Source organism: Hyperolius riggenbachi, chromosome 8, assembly GCF_040937935.1.
Source record: "Hyperolius riggenbachi isolate aHypRig1 chromosome 8, aHypRig1.pri, whole genome shotgun sequence".
Classification (NCBI taxonomy): domain Eukaryota; kingdom Metazoa; phylum Chordata; class Amphibia; order Anura; family Hyperoliidae; genus Hyperolius; species Hyperolius riggenbachi.
This window is the reverse complement of record NC_090653.1, coordinates 23,997,625-24,011,260: the sequence shown is the minus strand read 5'-3', so window position 1 is coordinate 24,011,260 and position 13,636 is coordinate 23,997,625. Positions and strand designations below refer to the sequence as shown.

The 13,636-nt window shown below is 39.9% G+C and overlaps 1 protein-coding gene across 8 annotated transcripts in view; it reads left to right on the top strand.

Moving 5' to 3' along the window:
• The window catches only part of TBX22 (T-box transcription factor 22), a 140,850-nt gene that overhangs the window by 86,756 nt on the left and 40,458 nt on the right, over window positions 1-13,636 (top strand). The window contains exon 1 of one of the 8 annotated variants that reach the window (XM_068250071.1): window positions 7,689-7,771. The exons of the other annotated variants lie outside the window; for them this stretch is intronic. The gene's annotated coding sequence lies outside the window, so the exon portion shown is untranslated. Of the gene's footprint in view, window positions 1-7,688; window positions 7,772-13,636 lie in introns of those variants that run through there. 8 annotated transcript variants of the gene reach the window in all.

Here is a 13,636-nt window from a genome sequence, read left to right as displayed (position 1 = left end):
TCTCTGCTGATATGTCATATATTTATGTTCAGACTGCCTGTTATAACTTACAGTATATAGCCTTTTATCCTGTCTTGTTGTTATTGAATAACAATCGTTTGGCTGTCACCTGTCGGAGAGTGCGGATACTACTTTCAAATTTATATTATATAGATTGTATATACTACAGTCTCTGCTGATATCATAAACTATATCTGGAATCCCTGCTATAATTTATATTCTATAGATAGGATATACTGCAGTCTCTGCTGGTATGTCATATATTATATTCGGACGGTCTGCTATAACTTATATTCTATAGATTGGATATACTGCACAGTCTCTGCTTGTATGTTATTTATTATGTCTGGACTGCCTACAATAACTTATATTCTATAGATTGGATATATTGCACAGTCTCTGCTGGTATGTCATTTATTATGTCTGGACTGCTTGCTATAACTTATATTGTATATATTGCAGATATAAAAGCAGTCTCTGCTGGTATGTCACATGTTATGTGCAGACTCCCTGGTATATGCTGCATATTGGACATATTGCAGACTCTGCTTATAAATGTCATAGAATATCCAGACTTCTTGCTATATGTTGTATATTAAACACTATAAACACTGCAGGCTATACTTATGTGCTACTTAATGTGCAAACGCTGTGCTATATGCTGCATATTACAGAATGTTATACAGAATGATTATATTGTTCCTCTCTGAGGACAGTCAGTGACATGACTATGTACTCTGTAATGTGCTGCAGAAGATGTCAGTGCTATATAAATACATAATAATAATATGGGAGTACATTACACTATGACTATGGTAGGATTAGATTGTGAGCTCCCCTGAGGACAGTCAGTGACATGACTATGTACTCTGTAATGTGCTGCAGAAGATGTCAGTGCTATGTAATTACCTTAAACAATATCTTAGGACATTATTAAACTTTGACTATGGTATGATTAGATTGTAAGCTCCTCTGAGCACAGTCAGTTACATGACTATGTACTCTGTAATGTGCTGCAGAAGATGTCAGTGCTATATAAATACATAATAATAACATGGTAGAACATTAGACTGCTACTATGGTAGGATTCGATTGTGAGCTCCTCTGAGGACAGTCAGTGACATGACTATGTACTCTGTAATGTGCTGCAGAAGATGTCAGTGCTATATAAATACATAATAATAATATGGTATGACATTACAATATGCCTATGGTAGGGATTAGATTGTGAGCTCCTCTGAGGACAGTCAGTGACATGACTATATGTTCTGTAAAGTGCTGCAGAAGATGGCAGTGCTATATAAATACATAATAATAATAATAATAATATGGTCGGACATTAGACTAGGACTATGGTAGGATTAGATTGTGAGCTCCTCTGACGAATAGTCAGTGACATGACTATATACTCTGTAAAGTGCTGCAGAAGATGTCAGTGCTATATAAATTAATATATACATATAATAATAATAATACCTAACAATTGAGTTCAGTAGACCCGTATGTAAGTTACATATCATATAATTATAAATATAATATATATGGTACATTTTCAGCACAAGTAATTTATACCGTTTTCCATCAGAATAATATCACTACATGTTGTACTGCTGGAAAGAATATATGAATAAGAAATTGTGCTGCGGATGCTGATTGGTTTTCTTTTTATCTATCCTTTTTCTTAAACACCTTCTAAAAGCATTTCTTAAAGAGAATCTGTATTGTTAAAATCGCTCAAAAGTAAACATACCAGTGCGTTAGGGGACATCTCCTATTACCCTCTGTCACAATTTCGCCGCTCCTCGCCGCATTAAAAGTGGGTAAAAACAGTTTTTAAAAGTTTGTTTATAAACAAACAAAATGGCCACCAAAACAGGAAGTAGGTTGATGTACAGTATGTCCACACATAGAAAAATACATCCATACACAAGCAGGCTGTATACAGCCTTCCTTTTGAATCTAAAGAGATCATTTGTGTGTTTCTTTCCCCCATGCACTGAAGTTTCAGGCTGCTCTTTTCTTCCTGCAAACAGCTTTGCCCTTGTTTGTAATTCCTCAGTATGTGAAAGCCCAGCCAGCTCAGAGGACGATTTATCCAGCTTGTAAAAGATAAGAGAGAAGAGAGAAGCTGCTCTAATCTAAATAATACACAGGCAGTGTGCAGAGAGCGGCCTGGAAGGGTGAGTTCATAGCAGAACCACAACACTGAAGAACTTGGCAGCCTTCCAGACACAGGCTGACAAGTCTGACAAGAGAGAGATAAGTTGATTTATTACAGAGACTGTGATAGTACAAAGTGCTGCAGTAAGCTAGAACACATTAGAATAGCTTTTGGAACTTGTAGGATGATAAAAAACAGGATGCAATTTTTGTTACGGAGTCTCTTTAACTCTTTATTATTCCTTATATTATTCGTTATTATTTATATAGCGCTATCATCTTCTGTAGTGCTGTACACAGTAATAATTAAGCACAGGTATATAAGCACCATATAACTAGAAGTTTTGAATCAGGATGATACCACTTATTAAAAAAAATAATAATAAGAGTAAGCTTTCAGCTATTCCGCCTCCATCAGACTCGAATCCTGCATTATACAGGATTCGAGTCTGATGAAGGCAGTATAGCCGAAAGCTTACTCTTATATTTTTAAGTTAGCCAATCAATGATATCATCCTGATTGTAAACTTCTTGCTTTTACTGACGGCTAACATGGTACAATACTCTACTGGACCATATAAATGTAACACATTGGCCTCAATTCACTAAGCTTATCTCCTGTCTTTAATAACGTTTCTAGAGTGGTTACCATGGTGATGAGCCATGTAGTATTCAGGAAACATTTTACCTCAGGCAAACCTAAAGTTAACTCTTCTGTCTTTAAGTTAACTCTTCAATCATTAAAATAACTCCACAGTTAAAGACAGGCTGTTTATTAACTGCGTGTGAAAATAGCTGCAGAGGAGGTAAATTAACTACAGAGGAGGTAAATTAACTACAGAGGAGGTAACTTAAGGAATGAAGAGATAAGATAACTCTCTCACTGTGTGGAGGTAAGTTTTCTCTTGCCTTATTATCTCCAGCATGATCTTAGTGAATTGAGGCCATTGACTAATATAATGTGTCTAGGAAAACTCACTGCAAATTATATATACAAAGGGTATGTGCAGGATTTCTGTAACCAAAAAATAATACTGTACCCAAATACCCAATATCTTATGTTATATATAACTCATATTATCATATTGTTTATTAAATTATTATATCCCTCTGAGGGACAGTTACTAACAAGACTACATAATCTGTAAAGTGCTGCGGAAGTTGTCAGCCTTATAGAAATACAAAATAATAATAATTATAATAATAACAACAACAACTAATATTATTATTACTGTACAACACTGTAATGTGTTAGATTGACAGCTGGATTAAGCAGGTCCTCTTTCTTGTCAGTTTGTACTGCAAAATATTTATATTTGTGTTCTGCAACCTCTGTTTAGTATTGTTCAATACATAATAAATAACATATAGTATATTATATTACCATTATTAATAATAGTAATAATAATAATAATACATTTGTATAACAACGACATTTTCCATGGCACTTGAGAGAATAAATACGCAGCTCACTGTCATCTGTACAGGCAGTTTCCCCTATGCAGGCTAGAATAGGCGTATTATTGTTATGGATGTGTTATGTTACTGTATATCCTCTCTCCCTGACATTACTAGATGCAGACACTGTACAATAAAGGGAGTCATTTAGGAATCTCGGCAAACAGAACAGTAGCAGTTTTTCAGTTCTTTTGGCATGTGTATTTATAGTTTAATTAAGTAAAATTCCAAAACTCAATTAAAGAAACTCTGTAACAACATTTTCAGCCTTATTTCTTCTATCCTATAAGTTCATATACCTGTTCTAATGTGGTCTGGATTACTGCAGTCTTCGCTAGTTGCACTGTCTCTGTAAGGGCTGGAACCCACAGGAGCGCTTTTGGCAGCGTTTTGGCAGCACTGCGATACGCTAGCAGTTTGCCAAAACGCTGGGCTAATGTTAATGGATGGGGCAACTTCCACAGGAGCGTTTGCGTTTCCCAGAAACGCAAACGCAGGACCTGCAGCATTTTGGGAGCGTTAGCGCTTCAATGTAAAGTATTGAAACGCTAGCAGAAACGCTCAGCAAAACCTAAACTGAGCGGTTTTGCTAGCGTTTTGCGGTTCAGCACACTGTAACAAAATTAAAAATAATTCACAGGACCAATCAGGATAAAAACGCAAAACGCAAAACGCTAGGCACCCGCTGGGGAAAAAAATACAATGTTGCAAAACACAACCCAAAACGCGCATGAATCCGCTTGCAAACCGCTCAGACAAAACGCTAGCGGTTGCGTTTTGCGTTTGCGGTTTTCAGTGGGTTCCAGGCCTAATACAGTATATATAATCTTCTTTTCTTTGTCAAGCTTTGTTGACCCAGGGAGGAATGGGCTGCCTCTGTTTTAATGGGGACAAGTTATGCACGCCCCCTGCACACCCCCTCCAGGCTCTGTGTGCTTTGTTTATTCCTCACATACAGCCTCCTGCTCTCAGTTTCAGCTTGTCTGTGATGCAGTTTGTGAGGCTGCAGGGGAAGGGAGCTGCCTGTCACATGCTGAGAAACTGTCTCTAATCCCAGACTGGAGTGCAGAAACTTGTAGTATACTGTAACGTGAGATATCTAATATATATATATATATATATATATATATATATATATATATATATATATATATATATATATATATATATATATATATATACACACACACACACACAGTGGGATGCGAAAGTTTGGGCAACCTTGTTAATCGTCATGATTTCGGTTGCTATGATAAAAAATGTCAGTTAAATAAATCTGTTAGGAAACACAGTGATATTTGAGAAGTGAAATTAAGTTTGTTGGATTTGCAGAAAGTGCGCAATAATTGTCTAAATAAAATTAGGCAGGTGCATAAATTTGGGCACTGTTGTCATTTTATTGATCCCAAAACCTTTAGAACTAATTATTGGAAATCAAATTGGCTTGGTAAGCTCAGTGACCCCTGACCTACATACACAGGCGAATCCAATTATGATAACGAGTATTTAAGGGGGTCAACTGTAAGTTTTCCTCCTCTTTTAATTTTCTCTGAAGAGTAGCAACATGAGGGTCTCAAAACAACTCTCAAATGACCTGAAGACAAAGATTGTTCACCATAATGGTTTAGGGGAAGGATCCAGAAAGCTGTCTCAGAGATTTCAGCTGCATGTTTCCACAGTTAGGAACATATTGAGGAGATGGAAGACCGCAGGCTCAGTTCAAGGTAAGGCTCGAAGTGGCAGACCAAGGAAAATCTCAGACAGAAGCAATGAATGATGAAAACAGTCAGAGTCAGCCCACAGACCAGCACCAAAGACTTACAACATCATCTTGCTGCAGATGGAGTCACTGTACATCCAACCACTTGGCGCACTTTACAAGGGACATTATACATGGAGGAATAAGAACACAGCATTCCAAGGAAAACACCTGTTACCTACAGTAAAATATGGTGGTGGTTCCATCATGCTGTGGGGCTGTGTGGCCAGTGCAGGGACTGGGAATCTTGTCAAAGTTGAGGGACGCATGGATTCCACTCAGTATCATCAGATTCTGGAGACCAATGTCCAGGAATCAGTGACAGAGCTGAAGCTGCGCCGGGGCTGGATCTTTCAACAAGACAACGACCCTAAACACTCAAAATCCACTAAGGCATTCATGCAGAGGAACAAGTACAATGTTCTGGAATGGCCATCTCAGTCCCCAGACCTGAATATAATTGAAAATCTGTGGTGTGAGTTAAAGAGAGCTGTCTGTGCTCGGAAGCCATCAAACCTGAATGAACTAGAGATGTTTTGTAAAGAGGAATGGTCCAAAATACCTTCAACCAGAATCCAGACTCTCATTGGAACCTACAGGAAGTGTTTAGAGGATGTAATTTCTGCAAAAGGAGGATCTACTAAATATTGATTTCATTTATTTTTTGTGGTGCCCAAATTTATGCACCTGCCTAATTTTGTGTAAACAATTATTGCGCACTTTCTGTAAATCGAATAAACTTAATTTCACTTCTCAAATATCACTGTGTGTGTCTCCTATAGGATATATTTAACTGACATTTTTTATCGTAACAACCAACGATTTATACAGGAAAATCATGACGATTAACAAGGCTGCCCAATCTTTCGCATACCACTGTATGTAAAGCAGTATCAGCATAGCTGAAACGCAGCATTCCCGCGGCAGAACGAGGTAATTAAATCCCTGGGACAAAATTCGGAGATCGCTTCCTGGTAGAGGCAGAGCTTTGTGCTGTAGCTCCGCCTCTACTCACGTCAATCTCCGCTAATCACTGCCTTTCTCCGCCCCTCTCAGTCTTCTTTCACTGAAGGGGGCGGGGAGAGGGGGAGACCCGCATGGAGATTGACGCTAATGGAGGCAGAACTACAGCGGTAAGCTCTGCCTCCCCGGGCAGCAAAATCCACGACCTGGAAAGTCGTGGTCTTTTACCCCGGTATTTGGGGGGTTTAAATACAGCGATCTGCCATGGGAATGCAGTGTTTTAGCTAGGCTTATACTACTCTACATACATGTCTAATAAAAAGAGGGTTTTTAAAAGGCTTCAGACTCTCTTTAAGCGCTAGTGAATTGAAAAAGCTCTTGCTAATGCAATGCTATGGGGGATTTTTATAAAGTCACATCACTCAAGTGGGATCACACCCATAGCATTACATTAGCAAGAGCTTTTCAAATCACAAAGCGCTCAGAAAAGTGCCCCAAGTGGACGCCAGGCCTAAAAGAGGGAATGACCTAAGTTAGAGCATATGCATGTCTGAAAAAGTGAGTTTTGAGGGTGAGCATAAAGATATCAAAGGTTGGAGAGTGACAGATGTGTTTTGGAAGGTGATTCCATAGGAGGGGTGAGGATCGTGAGAAATCTTGTATATGTGAATGTGAGGATGTGATTCTAAAGGAGGCTAATAGAAGGCCATGTGCAGATCTGAGATTGTGGTTGCGTTGGTATCTGAAAACTAGTGAGGAGATGTACAGGGGAGAGAGAGCTTTGTAGGTTACAGACAGTTAAGAGTTTAAACTGATTGCTGTAAAAACAGAGCCAGAGAGTTGGGCGCAGCCGGTGCCAGCATAGGCTGTAATAGGAATTACGACTATTTGGGTGCTGTCAAAAGACGGAACACAAATTACAGTACTAAAAAAACACTGTAATTCAGCCGCCAGCAATATCTGGAATCCGAATGACATCTTTCCCCTACTATCCATAGCAGTCTGGAGGGGGAAGAGTAATTAAAGGGGCACTATGGCAAAAAATTGAAAAATGTTAAATATGTGCAAACATAGACAAATAAGAAGTACGTTTTTTCCAGAGTAAAATGAGCCATAAATGACTTTTCTCCTATGCTGCTGTCACTTACAGTAAGTAGTAGAAATCTGACAGAAGTGACAGGTTTTGGACTAGTCCATCTCTTCATAGGGGGATTCTCAGCAAGGCTTTTATTCTTTATAAAGATATTCCCTAAAAAGGTATTAAACAATGATGCTGCACAGCTTCCCTGCTCGCTACAGTTTTTTGGCAGTTAGACAGAACAACTGCCATTCACTAAGTGCTTTTGAAAATAAATAAATCCCTGAGAATCCCCCATGAAGAGATGGACTAGTCCAAAACCTGTCACGTCTGTCAGATTTCTACTGCCTGTGGTAAGTGACAGCAACATAGGAGAAAAGTAATGTATGGCTCATTTTACTCTGGAAAGAAAACACACTTCTTATTTGTATATGTTTGCACATATGTTCAATTTTACAATTTTTCACCATAGTGCCCCTTTAACACCACCGGGACTTGTGCAGGAGCGGGGTGAGCTGTTTATCGGCCTTACCCTGTGCCCAAATCTCTTGGTGGCTGAATAATAGGTACGCTGAACTGGATCCTCGGGTTAATTGATAGCCAATGAAGAGCTTGACAGAGAGGAGCAGCAGAGGAAGAGCGAGAAGAACTATGCTTGGCTGGTCCGTTAGTTGGTAGTCCACAAAGTAGTATATTACAGTATATTACAATAGTCCAGGCGAGACATTATAAGAGCAGGCACTAACAGTTCAGTAGTGTCCTGGGGGCGAGATAGATCTGTTTTTATCCATAGAAATGGATTGACATTTGTGCAGCACTGCGTATCGAGTTACTTTAGTTTTATTTCCATCTTCAAATTTGGCATTAAATTGTTGTGTGATGGTGAATGGGAGGAAGTCTATGTCAGGTCCCACAGGAGCGCATAGTACTGCATCCACCCGAGCAACATTCAATAAGTCAACTATTTTATTTCCCAATTTTTTTTATTAGAACAATATTTGACGTGGACATTTTTTTTCAATTGCCAGGAGATTGGAGTGTACAGATGGGAGCAACACTACAGAAATTGTTATGTCAGTTTTTATCCATTTCAAATGGTCTGAAACTCTGACATAACATTCAATAAAAACGTGGTTTCCTACTTGTTATTACTCATACAGTTCTCATATTTGCTTTTTGTGCACAAGTAATATTGTCTGTCTACAAATTACACGTTTCCAAAGTGTGTAGTTTATCTTGCTTTGAAAGCTGTCATTGCATTTTATTCAAACTGCTTTTTTTAAGGAGCTATTCTGTACTCTGTGTGTGCTTGAAGCGCAGAAAGCTTTACAGAGAGCTCCTTTTCACCTGTCAGGGCTGGAACCCACAAGAGCGCTTTTTTGAGCATTTTGGCAGCGCTGCGATACGCTAGCGTTTTGCCAAAACGCTCAGCTGATGTTAATGGATGGGGCAACTTCCACAGGAGCGTTTGCGTTTCCCAGAAACGCAAACGCAGGACATGCAGCATTTTGGGAGCGTTAGCGCTTCAATGTAAAGTATTGAAACGCTAGCAGAAACGCTCAGCAAAACTTAAACTGAGCGGTTTTGCTAGCGTTTTGCGGTTCAGCACACTGTAACAAAATTAAAAATAATTCACAGGACCAATCAGGATAAAAACGCAAAACGCAAAACGCTACACAACCGCTGAGCAAAAAAATACAATGTTGCAAAACGCGACCGCAAACGCGCATGAATCCGCTTGCAAACTGCTCAGACAAAACTCTAGCGGTAGCGTTTTGCGTTTGCTGTTTTCAGTGGGTTCCAGGCCTCACACTGTGTTTACACTCATTGCAACAGCATTGGAATGTAAACAAAGATACTGTTATCTACAGTTTGGATGCAGATTTTAAGCTGAATAGCAGGACAAAGTGCTGTGTTTAAAGTTCAACCATTTCAGTGATGTTCTGCTAAAAATAATTCTGGGATAGTAGCTTTCAAGCTGTGAGGAATCTTTTAGAGCAAACTAGAAATGCTGACATTCAGACCACTTTACTCTGTTTCCAGACTCCCAATCCAGAAATAAAGCTGCAGCAGTTTCTTAGCAATAATTCAAAACGAAGAATTGTCTGAAAATATTGAAATAAAACTAAAATAAAGAAAACCTTTTTATGCTTACAAAGAAAAAAAATAATAAAGGATAGACTATAATATTTTGCAATAAATATATTTGAATAAAAAAATAATAAAGGATAGACTATTATATTTTTCAATAAATGTATTTAAATAAAGCAATTTCGCTACAGAACAAAATGTTTATTGCTTAACCACTTAAGGACCAGGGCTGTTCTTTGAGATCCGCGCTGCGTGGGCTCTCCAGCCCGCAGCGCAGATCGTGAGCAAGGCAGAGCGATCAGACTTCCCCCCCTTTTTTCCCCACTAGGGGGATGACCTGCTGGGGGGGGGGGTCTGATCGCCGCCGCTCCGTGTGGCTGAGCGGGGGCTCCTCAAAGCCCCCCTCCGCAGCGTTTTCTGCGCTCCCTCCTTCCCCAGCTTCCTTATACTGCGCAGGACGAATATCCGTCTGCGCATTGAAGGATAGGCAGATCTGCCTTACGGCCGTATGATGTGAACAGCAGGGATTTCTTCCCTGCGTGTTTACATTAGGCGTGCGAGCCGCGATCGGCGGCTCGCACACTGTTCACGGAGACAGTCTCCGTGAACTGACACCATGTAATAACCACTTAAACCCGCCGCCGCCTATGGGCGTAAGGCGGTCCTTAATAAGCCACTTTCTATAGTGGGGATTCTAAAAAAAAATAAAAAAAAAAAAATTTTTAATTAAAAATTAAAAAGCAGCGCTGACAGCAAAAATTACAGACTGGGTCATATCAGGTCATAGTGGTGGGACATAATGTTTAGAATTATTGGTTGTGTGATTGCTGTCAAGTAGGGCACCCACAAATTGAGTTTTCTTTTGCTATATTTGAGGTTAGCTTTAAAGCGGACTTGAACTCAGAACTTCCTCTCTGCTCTAAGAGATAAGCAACAGCATAAAAACCTTTAAAGAAAAGCATTACTGTGTTACAGCTGATACAAATCCGGCAATAAATCTGCAGTGTGTCTAGTTCCTGCTTTCATGGAAGCAGACATAGTGTTCTGTGTTAGCTGCTCTCCCGAGGCAGTCAGCTGACACAGCAGAGAGATCATATTACACTAGTGATTATTCACTGGCAAGGGAGAAATTAGAGAAGCTAAACTCTCTAAATACATACAGGGTGCATTTCTCTGTGTTTTCATTCTGTCCTGTGCAAGAGTTCAGGTCCACTTTGAAGGCTAGGAACACACTAGACAGAAACTCTAGTGTTGCGGATAAGCTAGCGTTTTTGCCTCTAATGATAATCTATGGGCCACATGTAAAAACACACAATTTTCAAAAACTCATGTATAACGCACAAAATGTATCTCAATGGAGACGCAGATGTATGCTTTTACAGTGGAGGAAATAATTATTTGACCCCTCACCGATTTTGTAAGTTTGTCCAATGACAAAGAAATGAAAAGTCTCAGAACAGTATCATTTCAATGGTAGGTTTATTTTAACAGTGGCAGATAGCACATCAAAAGGAAAATCGAAAAAAAAAAAACTTAAATAAAAGATAGCAACTGATTTGCATTTCATTGAGTGAAATAAGTTTTTGAACCCCTACCAACCATTAAGAGTTCTGGCTCCCACAGAGTGGTTAGACACTTCTACTCAATTAGTCACCCTCATTAAGGACACCTGTCTTAACTAGTCACCTGTATAAAAGACACCTGTCCACAGAATCAATCAATCAATCAAGCAGACTCCAAACTCTCCAACATGGGAAAGACCAAAGAGCTGTCCAAGGATGTCAGAGACAAAATTGTAGACCTGCACAAGGCTGGAATGGGCTACAAAACCATTAGCAAGAAGCTGGGAGAGAAGGTGACAACTGTTGGTGCGATTGTTCGAAAATGGAAGGAGCACAAAATGACCATCAATCGACCTCGCTCTGGGGCTCCACGCAAGATCTCACCTCGTGGGGTGTCAATGGTTCTGAGAAAGGTGAAAAAGCATCCTAGAACTACACGGGAGGAGTTAGTGAATGACCTCAAATTGGCAGGGACCACAGTCACCAAGAAAACCATTGGAAACACATTACACTGCAATGGATTAAAATCCTGCAGGGCTCGCAAGGTCCCCCTGCTCAAGAAGGCACATGTGCAGGCCCGTCTGAAGTTTGCCAATGAACACCTGAATGATTCTGTGAGTGACTGGGAGAAGGTGCTGTGGTCTGATGAGACCAAAATAGAGCTCTTTGGCATTAACTCAACTCGCTGTGTTTGGAGGAAGAAAAATGCTGCCTATGACCCCCAAAACACCGTCCCCACCGTCAAGCATGGGGGTGGAAACATTTTGCTTTGGGGGTGTTTTTCTGCTAAGGGCACAGGACAACTTAATCGCATTAACGGGAAAATGGACGGAGCCATGTATCGTGAAATCCTGAACGACAACCTCCTTCCCTCTGCCAGGAAACTGAAAATGGGTCGTGGATGGGTGTTCCAGCACGACAACGACCCAAAACATACAGCAAAGGCAACAAAGGAGTGGCTCAAGAAGAAGCACATTAAGGTCATGGAGTGGCCTAGTCAGTCTCCGGACCTTAATCCAATAGAAAAGCTATGGAGGGAGCTCAAGCTCAGAGTTGCACAGAGACAGCCTCGAAACCTTAGAGATGATCTGCAAAGAGGAGTGGACCAACATTCCTCCTAAAATGTGTGCAAACTTGGTCATCAATTACAAGAAACGTTTGACCTCTGTACTTGCAAACAAGGGTTTTTCCACTAAGTATTAAGTCTTTTATTGTTAGAGGGTTCAAAAACTTATTTCACTCAATGAAATGCAAATCAGTTGCTATCTTTTATTTAAGGTTATTTTTTCGATTTTCCTTTTGATGTGCTATCTGCCACTGTTAAAATAAACCTACCATTGAAATGATACTGTTCTGAGACTTTTCATTTCTTTGTCATTGGACAAACTTACAAAATCAGTGAGGGTTCAAATAATTATTTCCTCCACTGTATATGCCTTTTTAAAAAAGAAAATGTTACTGTAATATATACCATTGATCAGAAAAATTCATGAAAACGCAAGCACAAAACGCACAAAAAACGCATTTAAAACACTTCTGAACTCTGACCCCGATCTCTGGTTTATTGAGCACATTAAAATTTTCAGACTTCATAAGAGATTTGTGAGAAGTTTCGGGAGAAGCAGCTTAGAGCTGATTATTATAAATGAGCCAAGCAAAGCCTCGTTCAAATCAAACTTTATAGAGATAAGATTTCAGGGTACGGAGGCGTCCTGTCCGACTCTTGTACAGGTGATGGCTGGAGTGTGATACAGTATATATATCTCTGTGTGGTAAAAGGGTCCATACACTGGTCTATTTCAGCCATCAATTGATGCATGATCGGCCAATCAATCCATTTGCGTCCGATTTCGATCGATTTGATCTATCCGACAGGATAGAGTCTGGCAGCAGATCGATGGCCCATAGAGTGGCATTGGATCTAATCGGTTTTCAATAGATTTTCAATCTATTGGAAATCTGTTCCTAGAATGTGGCACACATCAGATTCCTGTCAAATTCGACTTCACGGGCATCTGACAGAAATCGATCTGATGGTTGAATCTGCTGCAAGTCTATCAGTATATGGTCACCTTAACATGCCGCTAGTAGCATGCACAAAGGCCTTGTTTGCATTATAAATCGGGAGCGCTATAGCAAACGATGAGCATTTTATTGAGAGCTTTTAAAGTACTTTTCCTTCCGCTTTGAGCTTAGAAAACCGCTTTTGATGAGCGATTGAGATTTTCACTTCCTGACGTCAGTTAGGAAGTGAACTCTTTGACCCGGAAAAGAATAAATACAATGTATTTATTCTTAAACGCGCTCGGGAAATCGCTATACAAAGTGCTGTTTTAAGCACTTTGCAATTTCCCTATACCTTCCATTGAGCCAAAGCGCTCAGAAAATGGTACAGGCAGCACTTTTGCGAGCGGAAAGAAATCAAAATGCTCAAATGTGAACACTCTAAGAGGAAATTGTTGCAGAAGCGCTTTTAGGGCAATTTCTAAAATCACCAGCGCTTAAAACAATCGGCAAATGCTTATAGTGGGAACATGCCCAAAGGGAGGGTTTAGGGTCTGCAAA